Genomic DNA, 16,378 nt, shown 5'->3' on the forward strand with positions numbered 1-16,378 from the left:
ACAATAGCTGTTATTTTTTTAAAACAAGACTGGGATCACACTTTATGTATTCTTTTCTCCTGATTCTTTGATCTACCAAAAAGATTGCTTGTACCATTTCTAATCCTGTCCTCTTTATTTATACAGCTGTACTCTTCCCTAAATAAGAGATTTCTAACCCTTAATAACGCTCTACTTTCACTGATCATGTACAGAAATGTTGCTTATTAATGTTTCATTAGCATTTTACCATGGAGTATATTTTCAGACTTTCTATTGTTATGTATATTGCAGAGGGTTGTATGAATATTCTTGCCTTATTTCAAGCTTTATCCATAATGTATTGGAATTCTAATCATATTTTCCTAGTGATTTTATACATTTCACGCAGTTAGAAGACAACCCATCTGCTGACTCTATTTTTAAAAGATGTATGTCTCAATGTATTGACGACTGTCTCTGCAGACCCAAGCACCATTCAAGCTCTTTCTGCTCATTCTGTTATTGGTTTTAAGATACTGGCACATCTAAGTCTGTCACCTTCTTTTTGTAGCATAATTTTAGATATGAAGTATTATTCTGTCACTTGTTACTACTAGACTTCATAATAAAATTATGAAAAAAAATTTCATCTGAATCAAAAATTGAGGAGCACCTCCAATTACTGCTATCTTTTGTTAGCTTCTTTCAATGAAATAGTCAAAAGCACTGATGTCATGGATTTTATTATTTCCCTTTTTTTCCAGTAGTAAACTGAATCTGTCTGCCAAAGGCGTATTTTAACAGTAGGGGAATTATTTGTAAATGCAATGGTAAGCCAATCTGTTCCAGGAAGTTTTTTTTTTTTTTTCCTCCTGAACTCTATCATGCTTTCTAACTCTCAGACATTTGCCTCTGCCACTGAAAATATAGTCTCCCATTAGGAAAATAAACAGTACGATCTCAGAGCATTAGAGGGAGTCCTGTTTCATCCCCTAATACTTGAATAATCCTAAGAGGCTCTCCTCCCAGAGCCAGACTGCATGGTCATGAAGCATCCCCTAGGAGTCTTGGTGTCTTGTCACTCACAAGTTATTGCAGACCTCTCTTTTCTCTGGGGGAAAAAAAACAACATGAGGTCAACTCTCTACTTTTTTAATTTTCTCTTTTTACTGGTATTTATTTATCTATTTACTAATGTAGTTACTACTTTCCTCCTCATTCAGCTATCAAACCAAGGACCGTTTTCTCCTCCATCTGATTTATACATATGTTAGTCTGTCTTTCAGAAAAACTCACTCAAGTCAGTGACCTCTTTCACCTTTCCCAAACCTGCTTGACTCAATTCTTCTTTAAATTTGGAGATTTCTTCTTCTTGATTGATCCCCACTCCTTGGGCTGCCTCCTCAAGGCCATGTGCTCAGACTCCCTTCCCTAGTCTGCCTGCTTTCTCCTCACCGTCTCTGTCTCACAACCTGCTCCCCTTCCCCCGACACCCAGTCTCACACATGTGGGTTAGGCTTGGTACTCGCTGATTTTTCTGAATTCAGACATAAAATGTGGCTACTCTCTTATCACATGTCCTTGCTTGTTTGGGAACAAGTTATTATCTTTTATACAACACTGTTCAAAAAAATTTAACTTTTGTTTTGATGATATTTATTCTTCTTTAATTTTGCTTTCCTCTTTTGATGTTGGTCCATTGTTGAGTCTGAGAAGATGAAAGCTGAATGGAAAAGAAATCAGAGACTTGAAAAGAAATAATCCACATTTAGGATGAATGACATCCACAAATATCAGAGTCAGCAGAAAGTTCAGAGGGCTTCTCATCCTGTATTAAATGTAACGTAAAGCTACAAAAGGGTAGGTGCGTAGGGAGGTATTTATATGTAACAAGAAGGACTTGCGTCTTTCATGAAGGCTCAGACTATTGAATTAATTGACAGGATGATCAACCGATTTTCAATGAGATTAAATCTTTTGTTGAGATGGGTAATGACTGCAACTTTGGTTATATTATGGAGGCTTATGTCTCTGACAGCCAACCCCTCCCCAAATATTATCACTGAACTAGCAGAGCTTCCTTTGCCTCTAAGCTCCCAGGTCTTCCTGCAAAGACTGTCATAAGGATTTTAGATGGAAGCATCAACTCTTGGAGCTTGGAGGCAGTTTTAAGGAAAAAATAAGATGATAGAAAACTCAATTTTTTAAAAAGTCTCTCTCTAAATAAACATACATGTGTGCATATGTGTGTATGTATGTATATTTTAAACATATGAGTGAAATTAGAAATAATGAGCATATTCTCTTGACTTCAGAGATTAGTGCCATAAGGAGTAATCATAGTCTCCCAAAAAATCTTCTTCTACCCCCATAAATAGAATATTGGGCTTGTATACATCTGATCAATATGATCAGAGTGGTGCTTTGCATGATTTTACATTATACAACATTTTTGGGATGTATTCTTACAGAAACCATGACATTCTGGGCTCCAAATATGTTGATTTGGCACCTCCCTAACTCGTCAGGCTTCTGTGGTTTTTAGTTATTCTCTGAACATATTCTAGCTGTGCTGTATAAGAATGTTTTATAAGCAGCGTTTTTTTCTGATTACTCTTTCTCCCTTCTTTTTCTTTTCTGCCTTCCTTCCTCTTCTCTACTGTATTATCTATTGCTATGTAATGAATCACCCTCAAACTTAGCAGTTTAAAACAGCAAACATTTATTATCTCATAATTTCTGCGGGTTCAAAATTCAAGAGAAGTTTAGAGGGGTGGTTCTGGCTCTGGATAGAAGTCAAATAGGGCTGCAATCATCTGAAGGCTGAGCTGGTCTGGAGAATCTGCTTCCAAGATGGCGCACTCAAAGGGCTATTGGCAGTTGGTCCTAGTTACTCTCCATAGAGCTACTTGAGTGTCCGTACAAATGGCAGCCGGCTTCCCTAGAGCAAATGTCCCAGAGAGAGACAGTAATAGAAGAAGTCACATTTCCTTTCATGACCTAGTCATGGAAGTGATACACCATCTCTTCTACCATACTTAGTTAGAAGCAAGTCAACTCCTCTACACTCAAGAGGAGAGGAATCTAGCTCCACCTCATAAAGGGAGAATTATTGACACTGAACCAGACTTGGGTCCACTCACTTCAGCACAGTAAAGCCAATCTACTGACACTGGGTTATGGTGAAGGAAAGTGCAGCTTTCATTATAGGGTGCTTTATGAAGAGACCAGGACAGTTAATACTGTAACTGTATTAATTATTAACTATATTATTAATACAAAAAACCTGAGCTCCCTGCTGAGTTTTAGGAATGCATGTTTAAAGGCCAGGTGAGGGAGATGGGTTCTGGGGTATCTGATTAGGTTGTGGACAATTCTCTGGTTGATGGTGAAGTAACAGGGCAGTGTCACAGGGGTTAACACCATCAATCCTCATGCTCTAGTGTTCTGAGAGCTACACACTCTGGGTCTTCAACCAGCTAAAACTTTATATTTAGTGGAGTTTTAACATCTATAGAACAACCCAGGAAATGTACATCAGATACTGTGATCTAGGTACTTTAGAGAGGAGCTACAGCAGAGGATATGGGGGAAGAGTCTGTCCTGGGAAGGCCTCCATAGGGTCCTATAACCAAATCGTGGGCATATTTTAAAATCACCATGTCTACTTCCTTTTCCCTCCCTTTTTATGGAATTCTTGTTTGATGAAACAAAGCTCTAAGACATTCATGTTGTTTTCTTCTCTTAGAAACTAAAATTATGTTCCTGGGGGAAATAGAGTAGCCGAAGACTATGAATCAGAAGGCCGATTTACTCTAGTTCTCTAGTTAAGTAACTTGGTGATCTTAGGTGGACCACTTAACCCTGGCTTGCTTCAATTTCATACACTGTTAAGAAACTTGAGACTCTTTAAAGCTTACTTTTAAATTCAAAATTCTATTTTACTGCAGATAAAAAGAAGTTCAGCATCACTAATTATTATAGAAATGCAAATCAAAACTACAATGAAGTACCACCTCACAGGGGTCAGAATGGCCTCATTAAAAAAAAAAAAATCTACAAATAACAAATGCTGATGAGGGTGTGGAGAAAAGGAAATCCACCGTGGAAAACAGTATGGAGGTTCCTCAGAAAACTAAAAATAGAATTAACATATGATTCAGCAATTCCACTCCTGGGCATATACCCAGACAAAACAATAATTAAAAAAGATACATGGCACTCCTATGTTTATAGCAGCACTATTCACAATAGCCAAGACATGGAAATAACCTAAATGTCCATCAACAGATGAATGGATAAAGACGTGGTACATATATACCATGGATTACTACTCAGCCACTAAAAAGAATGAATTAATGCCATTTGTAACAACATGGATGCAACTGAAATTATCATACCAAGTGAAGTAAGCCATAAAGAGAAAAAGACAAATACCATATGGTATCACTTATATGTGGAATCTAAAATATGATGCAATGAACTTATCTACAAAAAAGAAACAGACTTACAGACACAGAGGGCAGATTTGTGGTTGCCAGTGGAGAGGGAGTTATGGAAGGAATGGAGTGGGAGGTTGGGATTAGCAATGTAAGCTTTTATAAATAAAATGGATCAACAATAAGGTCCTTACTGTATAGCACAGGGAGCTATACTCAATATCCTGTGATAAACCACAATGGAAAAGAATATTAAAAATGTAAATCTGAATCACTTTGCTATACAGCAGAAATTAATACCATATTGTAAATCACTATATTTCAATAAAAAATTGAAAAAAACTCTATTTTATTTCACTTTCTTGTTTTTTAGGAAAGTAGTACCTAACATTTGTTCTTTCACAGCCTAAAGATTAAATTTCTAGGTCTTTGGGTTTTTATCACTATATAACTAGCTGGCTACACATCTGTGCTCTAGTCTTATTTACCTTTACCTCCTATTGGTAATAGGAGATAAAGCTTTTTATTGGGTTTAGAGTCAACACCAACCTATATCAGGGTCCCAACAGGGAAGAGATGGCATGTCCAAAGTCTATAATTGAGGAGTATTTAATGAAGAGACTTTACAATGGTGTAGACAGGACTTAGGGAGACCAACAAGGGACAGTGCACTGTCTTGGGCCCAGCAACACCGGGGCAGTGCTACCACCTCAACACCAAAAGGGGAAAAGGGAGACAATGTTCAATTTCATTTTCCTCCTCTCTAATCGCTGAGCTCCCATTCATTGGCCAAACACAACCTTACCTAGTTAAAGAGTAGATTTCATAAAAGGAAAACAGGCAGCAAAGTCTCCAAAATGAAGTTAAAATTATACTTTGAACATGAAAATAGAAATAATTAAAACACTGCAGATAAAACTAGGCCTCTTAAAGAGGACCCAACAGACTATTAATTCCGCAAATATGATCTGGATAACATCTGTATCACCTCGGGGGGCAAGACTGAATGGTGATTATATATAAGAAAATTATATTTAGTTAATTATTTTATATTGTGCCTAGAGAATGAATGCGTAAATAGAAGTAAACAGAAAGACAGAATGGACAGCCTCTCTAATAAGAGTGGCCAGAGGGGATGGTGCCATGACCCATAAACACCAGCATCTCCTGTGAGGTAGATGACTGTCAGGTGCATATACATGCACGGGGCTATCGCGGCTTGGTGACACTGGGCAGGAAGAGCATCCATCTCATGCACCTTTGCTGTGACTCATTCTCTTTAGCATCCTTTGATGATAATGCTGTGGGAGAAAAGGGAACAAGAGAATGAATGGTCACATTCCAGATCTCTAGCAAGTTCCTCAGATGGGCCAACAAGCGAGGGTCCTTGGCTTCTGGGCAGGAAAGAATGCAAAAGTGAGGCAAAGTGGAGTGAAAGCAGATTTACACAGGAAGATACTCATTCCCCTGATAGAATGTGGGCTGTCTCAGAAGGCGAGGTGCCCCCAGGGCCTGGGGTTGTTTTTGTGGCTCACTCTTGCATTCTTTCCTGCCCAAAGCCAAGGACAAGGCTGTATATTGTCACTTTGTTTATTTAATTTATATGCAGAGTACTTCATGTGAAATGCCAGGCTGGATTAATCACAAGCTGGAATCAAGATTGCCAAGAGAAATATCAATAACCTCAGAACTAAAGAGCCTCTTGATAAGAGTGAAAGAGGAGAGTGAAAAAACATTCAAAAAACTAAGATCATGGCATCTGGTCCCATCACTTCATGGTAAATAGAAGAGGGAAAAGTAGAAACAGTGACAGATTTCATTTTCTTGGGCTCCAAAATTACTCTGGACAGTGACTGCAGTCATGAAATTAAAAGATGCTTGCTTCTTGGAAGAAATGCTATGACAAACCTAGACAGCACATTAAAAAGCAGAGACATCACTTACCAACAAAAATCTGTATAGTCAAAGATATGGTTTTTCCAGTAGTCACATACAGATGGGAGAGTTGGACCATAAAGAAGGCTGAGAGCCAAAGAATCAATGCTTTTGAATTGTGGGGCTGGAGAAGACTCTTGAGAGTCTCTTGGACTGCAAGGAGATCAAACCAGTCAATCCTAAAGGAAATCAACTCTGAATACTCATTGGAAGAACTGATGATGAAGCTGAAATGTCAGTACTTTGGCCACGTGATACAGAGCCGACTCATTGGAAAAGAGCCTACTCATTGGAAAAGACTCTGACGCTGGGAAGGATGGAAGGCAAAAGGAGAAGAGGGTGGCAGAGGATGAGATAGTTAGCATCACTGACTCAAAGTACATGAATCTGAGCAAACTCTGGGAGATAGTAAAGGACAGGGAAGCCTGGCATGCTGCAGTTAATGGGGTGACAAAGAGTCAGACACAATTTAGGGACTGAAAAATGAGTGGGTAAATTATTCCAACTATTTTGGGGAAGGGGTGAGATTTCCAGAAATTGGGTCATTGTCTACTTTTTGGCTTTTTATGTTTAGCCTTGGCATTGTCTTGTTGCTGGTGGGTGTGTCATTTAGCATGCTAGTGTTATTACAATGAGCCTATAATGAGGTTCAAAGTCTACTGGAAGTCAAATCTTCCATCATCTTGACCTTAGTTGGTTCTAACCAGTTTTTGTTATATTTTGTTTTTCTCGACTACGTCCCCCTCCTCATTCTTTAAATGGTTGTGCCCTGCTCCCCTTTCTTCCTGTTGCATTGATCTGACTCCCACTTAGATTTGTCTACCGTGAAAGAATGTGTTCATCAGAGAAAACAAATCTCCAAATGTTTCATAGCTGTTTCTCTTACTATAAATCAATAACTTTGCCTTGAGGTGGTTATGTCTTTGTGACCTTGGCTAAAGTGTGTCCGTCGCCAAGAAATTGATGTTGGGAGCAGATCAGGTTTCTGCACCTACAGAGCCCAAGAGCCAGCCCCTAGACCAGGGGGGACTCTGCATGGAAACAAAGGTAGCTCTGTGAGGATCTTCCACGTGCGCTTGCCTGTCTTTGCACCACCACACACAGTTTATTATAATTGCTTGTTTAATTGTTTGTCTCCGCTGCTAGGCTCTAAGCTCAGTGATAGACAGCTCCATCTTACTTTCTGGTTTGTTGTCAGAGAAAAAGATTAATAACTACGTGTTGAAATGGAGGTAAGGAAGGCATGAACGTCTCAAGGTGTCTACATGGATCTTCCCAAAAGTAACCCAACTTCACTTTGAAAATTTACACTGCTGCTGCTAAGTCACTTCAGTCGTGTCCGACTCTGTGTGTCCCCATAGATGGCAGCCCACCAGGCTCCACAGTCCCTGGGATTCTCCAGGGAAGAACACTGGAGTGGGTTGCCATTGCCTTCTCCAATGCATGAAAGTGAAAAGTGAAAGTGAAGTCGCTGAGTCTTGTCCGACTCTTAGCGACCCCATGGACTGCTGCCTACCAGGCTCCTCCATCCATGGGATTTTCCAGGCAAGAGTACTGGAGTGGGGTGCCATTGCCTTCTCGGGAAAATTTACACTGCCACACCTCAAATCAACATTTGTGCTGCGCAGCTTATCTGAACTCTTACTCTCCCTCAGTACCTGGTTTCCTCATGGATCATCCTTCTGCTTTATTTTTCCCATTCCTCATTTGGAGAACAATCCTAATTTCTTTTCATTTAATAATTTTTTGCTTGTGCCTTTACCTTTGTTATTCAGCTTCACCATAATGCTTTCATCTAGGTCTGTTTTGATCATATTTGCTTTTTTCTTTCTTTCCTTCCCCCTTTTTCTTTTTCTTTTTTTGTTCTTTGTAAGTGGGTGTTCAGAATTTCTGGTTTTTATTTGTTTTTTCCCTTTTTGCTCCCACTTGTGTTTTCATTTCTATTCCTTTCCTCTTGCTCTCCTTGCCTAAAGTGGTCTTTCTCAAGCCTCTACCCCTCACTCTATTCTATTTACTCCTCTATCCATATCAACTGAGGCACAGTTTTCTCAGTTTTCTCCTTTTGTCTAAGCATCTGTATATTCTTGGTTATGGCTGCTGCCAAGCGCTTCATTGCCTCATTGCTCTTTTCTGGCTCTAAGACATTAGATTTCAATTGCCATTAAAATTTTTTTTGAACTGCAAGTCTTCAAAAATACATAAAAATAGGGAGAATAATAGAAAGAATCCATATCACTCAGCTCCATCAATAATTAACCTTTGACAGTTTTGTTTCTAGAAGTGACCTTCTAAGATTATATGTTACTGAACTTTTTACCTCCAATCTGCAAATATGAAGCAGATTGTATTGAAATGCCATCTGGACCCATAGAATGTTTAGGCAGCGTCGGCCGCTCACTGCTCTGTTCTCATCACACACTCTGAAGAAACCTTAGGTAGTTCTCTTCCTGCTGTTGTGATACCATTTATGTTTTTCTTTCTCTGTCTCTCAGACTGTGACTTGTTTGAGGCTGGGAGTTTTATCTTTGTCCTTCTATCCCTAGCACCTTTTATGTAGTGCCTGGCACTTACTGGCTTTTAGGAAAAAAATTCTAGAATGAATGAATGAATGAAAAAAATATATTGCAATGCCATTTCTATTTCAAGTAAAATATTCAGGTATTCTGGTCTACTCTCATTTACTTCTCAACTTTTTTTTCTCAGATGCAATGTAGTTTTTCACTTAATTTAGGTTTCATGTTTTGATATCGTTCATAATGGCAACCCAGTCCAGTACTCTTGCCTGGAAAATCCCATGGACAGAGGAGCCTGGTAGGCTACAGTCCATGGGGTTGCTAGGAGTCAGACACAACTGAGCAACTTCACTTTCACTTTCATGCACTGGAGAAGGAAATGGCAACCCACTCCAGTGTTCTTGCCTGGAGAATCCCAGGGACAGAGGAGCCTGGTAGGCTGCAGTCCATGGGGTCGCTAAGAGTCAGACATGACTGAACGACTTCACTGTCACTTTTCACTTTCCTGCATTGGAGAAGGAAATGGCAACCCACTCCAGTTTTCTTGCCTGGAGAATCCCAGGGATGGGGGAGCCTGGTGGGCTGCCGTCTATGGGGTCACACAGAGTCGGACACGACTGAAGCGACTTAGCCAAAAATATAAAATCTATGTAGTATCTGTCAATAATTTTGTTTCTAAAGAATATGAACACCAGTACTTATGTACCCTTATTATGTGCTGGGCACTGTACAGAGTCCTTTGTAAATGTTATCTCTATTAATCCTAAATCACAAAAGCCCATGAACTAGAAACTATTATCATTCTCATCTTCCATATGAGGAAACTAAGGTTCTGGGTGAACAAGTAACTTGTCAAAGTTACATCATGAATGAATGAACAAGTTAGTATTTAAACCTATATTTATTTGATTCCAGAGTTTGAACATCTAACCACTTACTACGCTATACTACCATGGAAGTAAATCTTTATATTTAGTTAGCTTAATGATATTTGTGTCCAGCCAACAGCTCTAACTCTTTCTCTCTAGATACTGTGTCCAAAATAAATAAGAAATCGCTTTACTCCTAAGGCTCAAGTCTTGCTCTTCTGCTCTTTCACCCTTGGCATCTGAAGCCTTGCAAAAATGTCTCTTGAAGTCTTCTCCAATGAGTTTACAATCTGAGTTCCCACACAGAATCCTCTTGCAGGCCCTTGTTGACTACTTTTCATCTTTTCCTGATGACAACTATTTCTTTGGATGGCTCCACGCATGATCTCTTTGCCTTCCCTCCAGGGACTGAAAGTCTTTTCCTTCTCCTTGTAGAAGCACAAGTCCACACTACCAACAATACACTGCTTCTGTCTTCTCTCTTTCCTTTTTGTTCCTGAATTCTACTTCTGCCTTTTTCTTACATCATCACTTCAGTCAGTGTGGTCTTCATGTCTCCCTTTTCTGGGCTCATCACGATCAGGTCTCTGAGCAGTAGAGTGGACATGCTTTTCTGTGCTTGGTATTACCTTTCACACCCATTCTTCTTGATCCGTGTGTTCTGGTAGATTTGGCTTCCTCCCAGCTCTTAAGGGTGAGATGTGAGCTAGCCCTGACCAACCATTTTCTGAATTACTCCAATCATAGTAATTGGATTGAAATAAGCACATCATTGATGATAAATCAATTAAATCCTTTAAGGAGACTTGTACTACTAACAAAGAGTCACTCTCCTGAGACTGTAGGGACTGAGGATGATCTAAGCCTGAAACTGCTGGGAGTCATTTCTGCCACAAGTAGAGAGAGCTTGTTTGAGAATGGAGTCTTCACAGAGAAAGCAATGTTGAAAAATGGAGAGATGGATATTCCTGACCCCATCATTTAGAGCCTGAATCAAACCATGCCTAAGGATATTTTCTGACTGTGTTAACCACCAACAGGACAGAGTAGATATATATACTGTTATTACAAGAAAGAGAATAGTCCCCTTTATTAAATATACATAGTATGGTTGATAGCATGTTGAGGGAAGAGGCAGAAATATGAGCAGAAACTTTCAAATCATGCACTGAGCTAGCCTGGAGACTTCCATAAAAGTTTCTTAGGGGACACCATGGAAGTCAGAGACCGGGGCTAAGAATAGCTCTCTATTTGTTTTCTATACTGGGCTTTAAAAAAAATTGAAGAAAGGCTCTGTTGCTAACAAGCAGAAACAAAAATTCTTTGAAAATTGTTAATGTATTGTTTATGTTAGTTCTCCTAGAAACCCAACTTTGTCTATTCTCTGACTCCTGCTTTCCAACCCGCTTTGACTGTTTATACCCTTAATCATCACAAATGATTGTGTACTGCACAATCATTTAATTGCATTTCATACTTCTTTCTCTTCTCCTTCCAGGGGTGATATAGCAGGCGTTTCCTCCACATATTCTTCTCTCTTTTCTCATGACTATCAGCCAGTTCAGATGTTCAACAAAATTCAAAGTCAGCAAATATTTATTGAGGGCAAGGTAGTGCTGTGTGTCGTATTTTGTAACATTCATGAAATCCTTCAACTCCCTGAGAGGTGGGAAGCTATTTATATTTGTGTTTAATGAATGAGGTGAAGTGATCATCTCAAAGGTCACAAGGGAAATTGTTGATAGAACTAGAAATATTAATACATCCTTTACCATAGCCAGGTATACTACAAAGAGCCTGAAGTTTGGGAACAGACAGGCTTGGATTTGAATCTTGATTTATCCCTTATGAATTTTTGGAACTCAAAGAAGTCAATCAAATTCCCAGAGCTTCAGTTTTCTACCCATAAAATGTAACATTCTCTATCTTATAATGATATGTGGACTATATTAAATAATGTATGAAACACACTGGTGTAAAGTTGGCTCAGGAACTGTTAGTTTCCTTCTACTCCACTAGGAAATACGTATATTCCTCTCCCCAGGATGATCTACATGGAAAACAGTTCTCTGTTACATGTTTAACTCCCTCTAAATATTGTTTTCTGTTTAGACTGCTCAGATATGGAGAACAATATTTGCCATAAATCATAATATTTAGTCATCTCATTATTGATTATGACCCTTGTTGGCCAGAAGAGAGCAAAGGCCTGTTACTGTGGATTCTCAATGCTAAGATTTGTAGTAGGAAAGAATCAACATCAAATTATTTTAAAATTTTGAATAAGGAGGGTTAAAGGAGGAGGATTTGAAGATTTTCCACAAATTGCAACTTCTCTCCAGCATTCTGAACCTAGCCATCATTTACTGAATCAACAATTATGGATTTAGGCCTAATGTGCACAAGGCATTGACCTAGGGGCTAGACACACAATGTGAACAAGCTGGACCAAATCTATGCAAAGGATCGTGGTGGGTATGGATGAGCCATCCATTCTGCCCTCCTGCCTTTTATGGCCCTTATGCTTGCTACAGTAGTTTAGGGCAGGGGTAGCAAATTATGTTTTGTACAGCTGAGTTAAGAATGATGTTTACATTTTTAAAGAGATCCTTTGTAGCCTGCAAAACCTAAAATATTTACCATCTGACCCTTTACAGAAAATATTTGCTGACCCTGGGTTAGAGTGACCCATAACTCTTTCATCAAGACCAGAGTAAACAGTTTCATGGTTAAATATCAGTCTCTAAGTAATAATTTATATAAATCATTATTAAATATTATATACGATTATTAAAAAGTATTAAAGAATACAAAAGTAATGGCTAGTGGGAGGAATAGGCTTTTTATATTAATTTTGTAATTAAATAATTCTTCTGGGTAAGTCAGTTGACTGTAACATTTTTTTCCCCAGACTAACCACCACATAAAATGTGGCTCTTCTCTATGTAGCTTCCCTGGGCTTTTTCTATCTTTTTTTCTTGTACCAAAAACAGAGGATTAGAAGATGACCTAAAGAAGGGCCACCATGCCTGTTGATGCTAGGGGAGACAGAAGTTACTCTGCTGTCACTACTGTCCTTTGACAATTGCTACTTAAAAATCTCTTAGCCTTTCCATCTAAATACCTGCATTTCTTCCCTGTGCCACATTTATTTAAAATGAAACAGCCCTCTGTTTACTTGTCTGTTTCTCAGCACTCCCACTTTCTTGCACATACATGTACATTCCTTTCCCTTCCTGCTTGCCCTGGCTTCTCCTCCTGGGCAAAGCAAGGGTCACTGACTGGTCACTTTCTCAGTGCCTTGGTTTGCTAGCTTCACCCTTAAGGATAATGCAGAGCCTTGGAGTTGCACTCTCTTCTTCCTCTTGTAAACTGCTTCTAGTTATTACACCACTTTCCTGGTGGCACAGACGGTAAAGAATCTGCCTGCAATGCAGGAGACCTGGGTTTAATCCCTGGATCAGGAAGAGCCCCTGGAGAAGGAAATGGGAACCCACTCCAGTATTCTTGCCTGGAGAATACCATGGACAAGAGGAGCCTGGCGGGCTACAGTCCATGGGGTCACAGAGTCGTACATGACTGAGCCATAGCTGTCCTGGTATCACCCTAATATTGAAGAGTCTATGCCAAGCCAAACTCACAGTGCACATGATTTGAGGATACTCCCAGCTCCAATGCCAGTGTCCCCGCTTAGGTGTCAGCAGGCTAGTTTCTGCTCTTCCTCAATTTGTTGTTGGATTTTAGCCAGCTACTTAGCTTTTGAATGCCTAAATCCTCACATCTGTAATGTTAAGATAATGCCGACTTTTATTTCAGCTTCTGGGAACAGAATTAAACTGTATATGGACATTGATGTTCCCATAGTAACAATCACATAGAGTATCTAGCATGCCACTGGAGGCAATAAATTATTTATGATAAGTACTTGCAAAAACTCCTGTCACTATAATAAAAGATTCTAACAGGAAATCCTGGGGATATACTTCACATTAATTTGCGTTCATTATGTCAAGGAGAGTTCATTATTCTGCTCCAAACTACTTAATTCTAAACTTTCAGAATATAATCAATTAGCACTTACTGAAGCTGCTGAATCCAAAACCAGTACAGAGTGCTCCCCGGCCCTTGTAATGGGAAGGAAGAGACTGACTTCCTGGGGCTGTTTCTTAAAAGGAGGGAGGAGTTAATGGGTGTGGCTTGTCCGGGTAGTGCCATTTGCCAAGCTCAGAAGCTCAGTCCCGTCCCACTCTTTTTCGACCCCATAGGCTGTAACCCACTAGGCTCCTCTGTCCTTGGCAAAAATACTGGAGTGACAGCTCCAAATTGGGACTGGCTTGAAGAAAACAAGAATATTAGGGAGCTCTACCAAAACAAAAATTTTGTGCTACTATTACTATCATTATTTTGGAAAAATTAAAATACACAGTAAAATACAGAAAATGTAATAATAAATACCCATAATCAACATTTTTGGTTTACAGCCTTCCTATATTTTTCCGATACTTATATTTTTCCAAATACTGTTTTGTAACCTGCTTTTTAATTTGTGAACATTTTTCCAAGTCATTGAATATTTTTCCAGATCATAATTGACAGAATATGCCATTGTAAGGATGTATTCATTTATTTAACCAATTTACAATTGTTAAACAGTTAAGTAGTACCCTTACTTGTCGTTTAAATAAAATCAATTCATGTGTCAACTTGAGATCTCATATTAACTTAGCCAACAAATCTTAGACTTAAAAATATCTTGATCCATCTGCAATGTTTCCATTACTATCAACACTCCCTTTCTTCCTTCAATTTTGCTATCAACTTATGAGCACAAATAAACCCAAATTCCTCTTTACAAGCAAATTCCCATGTAAGTCTCAAAAGGAGAAGGTCAATGCCTGAATTTTGTTTTTCCACGTTCTTGGGTCCTTGCATGTGGATTTATCTAGTGCCTAAAACATTTTTTTTCCCTTAATGCCACTGAAAACATCAATTTCTGAATTTTTTCTTCCTTTAATTACAACATTGAGCTCTTCATTTAAATTTCAAATCCATCCTTCTTATTCTCTTTTGATAATGGGATTTGATTTTCTCTTTTAATGGAATTTTAGTCCCTCACCTAGCAGATCTTAAATGTTTTAGCATCATGGGATTTCCCTGGTGGTCCAATGGTTAAGATTTCACCTTCCAAAAAATAAAAAATAAAAAAGATTTCACCTTCCAATATAGGAGGTGTGGGTTTGATCTCTGGTTGGGGAGCTAAGATCCCACATGCCTTGTGGCCAGAAAACCAAAACATGAAACAGAAGCCGTATTGTAGCAAATTCAATAAAGATTTTAAAAAAGGTCCACATTAAAAAAAAAAAAAAAAACTATTAAAAAAAACTTATTGAGGACTGCAAAGAGCTTTTGTTTATGTGAGCTATACCTATTGCTATTTACCACATTATAAATTAAAACTGAAATTTTAAAATACTGTTTCATTTTAGAGTAACAATAATAGGTACTGCCTATTATATATTAACATAAATAACATATTTAATGACATATAACTACAGTTTTTCATAACTGTATCTTTATTACTCAGCAAATAAGTCCCTGGTGGCAAGTGGTAAAGAAAACTGCTAAAATGCAGGAGACAGATTTGAACCCTGGGTCAGGAAGATCCCCTGAAGTAGGAAATGGCAACCCCCTCCAATATTCTTGCCTGGGAAATCCCATGAATGGAGGAGCCTGGTGGGTTATAGTCCATGCGGTCGCAAAGAATCAGACACAACTTAGTGACTAAACAACAACTGTATTTTGCAGAGTGAAAAAAATTCAGTGCAAAGAAGAGCATTGTTTTATATTTTACAAATTTCTATAATGTCTCGGCTAACAAAAGCAACTGGATTCTCCAATTGGCTTCTACACTGAACCATAGCCATATATAGTGTTGGTTGAAGTATCTGAAGAAAACCCTGCTTCACACAGACATGTAGTTGGAAAAGGAAGGACCTGGCAGATCCTCTGAAGGGTCTTGGGGACTTGCAGGGATCCTCTGCCCATACTAACAAGTGCAGCTCTATATTGACTCTAACTGCTGGACAGCCTTTTCACGCTTGAGTTTCCTTTTTGTAAAAATATGGTGGTAATAACAGTATTTCAAAATGTTTTGAAATTATAAAATGAAAAATTCTGCAGTGACAGACAGAAACCTCGACCCACACATAAAACAGGAAATCATTTCCTATGGGGCATTTGGGAGACATGATGCTATTGAAACGAAGCAGAACCCTGCTGGCTCCTGGGCATGGAAGCCTTTACGTGTCTCCCATTTTTGTTTGTAAGGAACAGACTCCAGCCTCCATGACCTTCCTTGAGTTCCACAGGGCAAATTCAAACAGTTGCTCATCAAGGGAAGGAGGAGATGCAGAGACAAGGGAGGAACAGCCAAAAAACAAGAGTGCAGCCTTGTGGTGGAGTTCTGATTCCACCTAAAGGGATACACATAATAATATCTTTGAGCTCTTTTTTCCAGTAGTTATGCATGGATGTTGAGAGTTGGATCATAAAGAAAGCTGAGTGCTAAAGAATTAATGCTTTGGGCACTTTGCTGTGGCACAGTGGATAAGAATCTGCCTCCCAACACAGGGAACATGGGTTTGATCCCTGGTCTGGGAAG

The 16,378-nt window shown here is 38.9% G+C and overlaps 1 long non-coding RNA gene across 1 annotated transcript in view; it reads right to left on the reverse strand.

Moving 5' to 3' along the window:
- Positions 1–2,680: 2,680 nt before the first annotated feature.
- Positions 2,681–16,378, reverse strand: part of LOC138987542 (uncharacterized) — a 46,219-nt gene continuing 32,521 nt past the window's right edge. Inside the window, exon 4 of the long non-coding RNA XR_011463898.1 lies at positions 2,681–5,701. This is a non-coding gene — a long non-coding RNA (uncharacterized lncRNA). The remainder of the gene's footprint in view (positions 5,702–16,378) is intronic.

The sequence above is a fragment of the Bos mutus genome, chromosome 4 (genome assembly GCF_027580195.1).
Source record: "Bos mutus isolate GX-2022 chromosome 4, NWIPB_WYAK_1.1, whole genome shotgun sequence".
NCBI classification, from domain to species: domain Eukaryota; kingdom Metazoa; phylum Chordata; class Mammalia; order Artiodactyla; family Bovidae; genus Bos; species Bos mutus.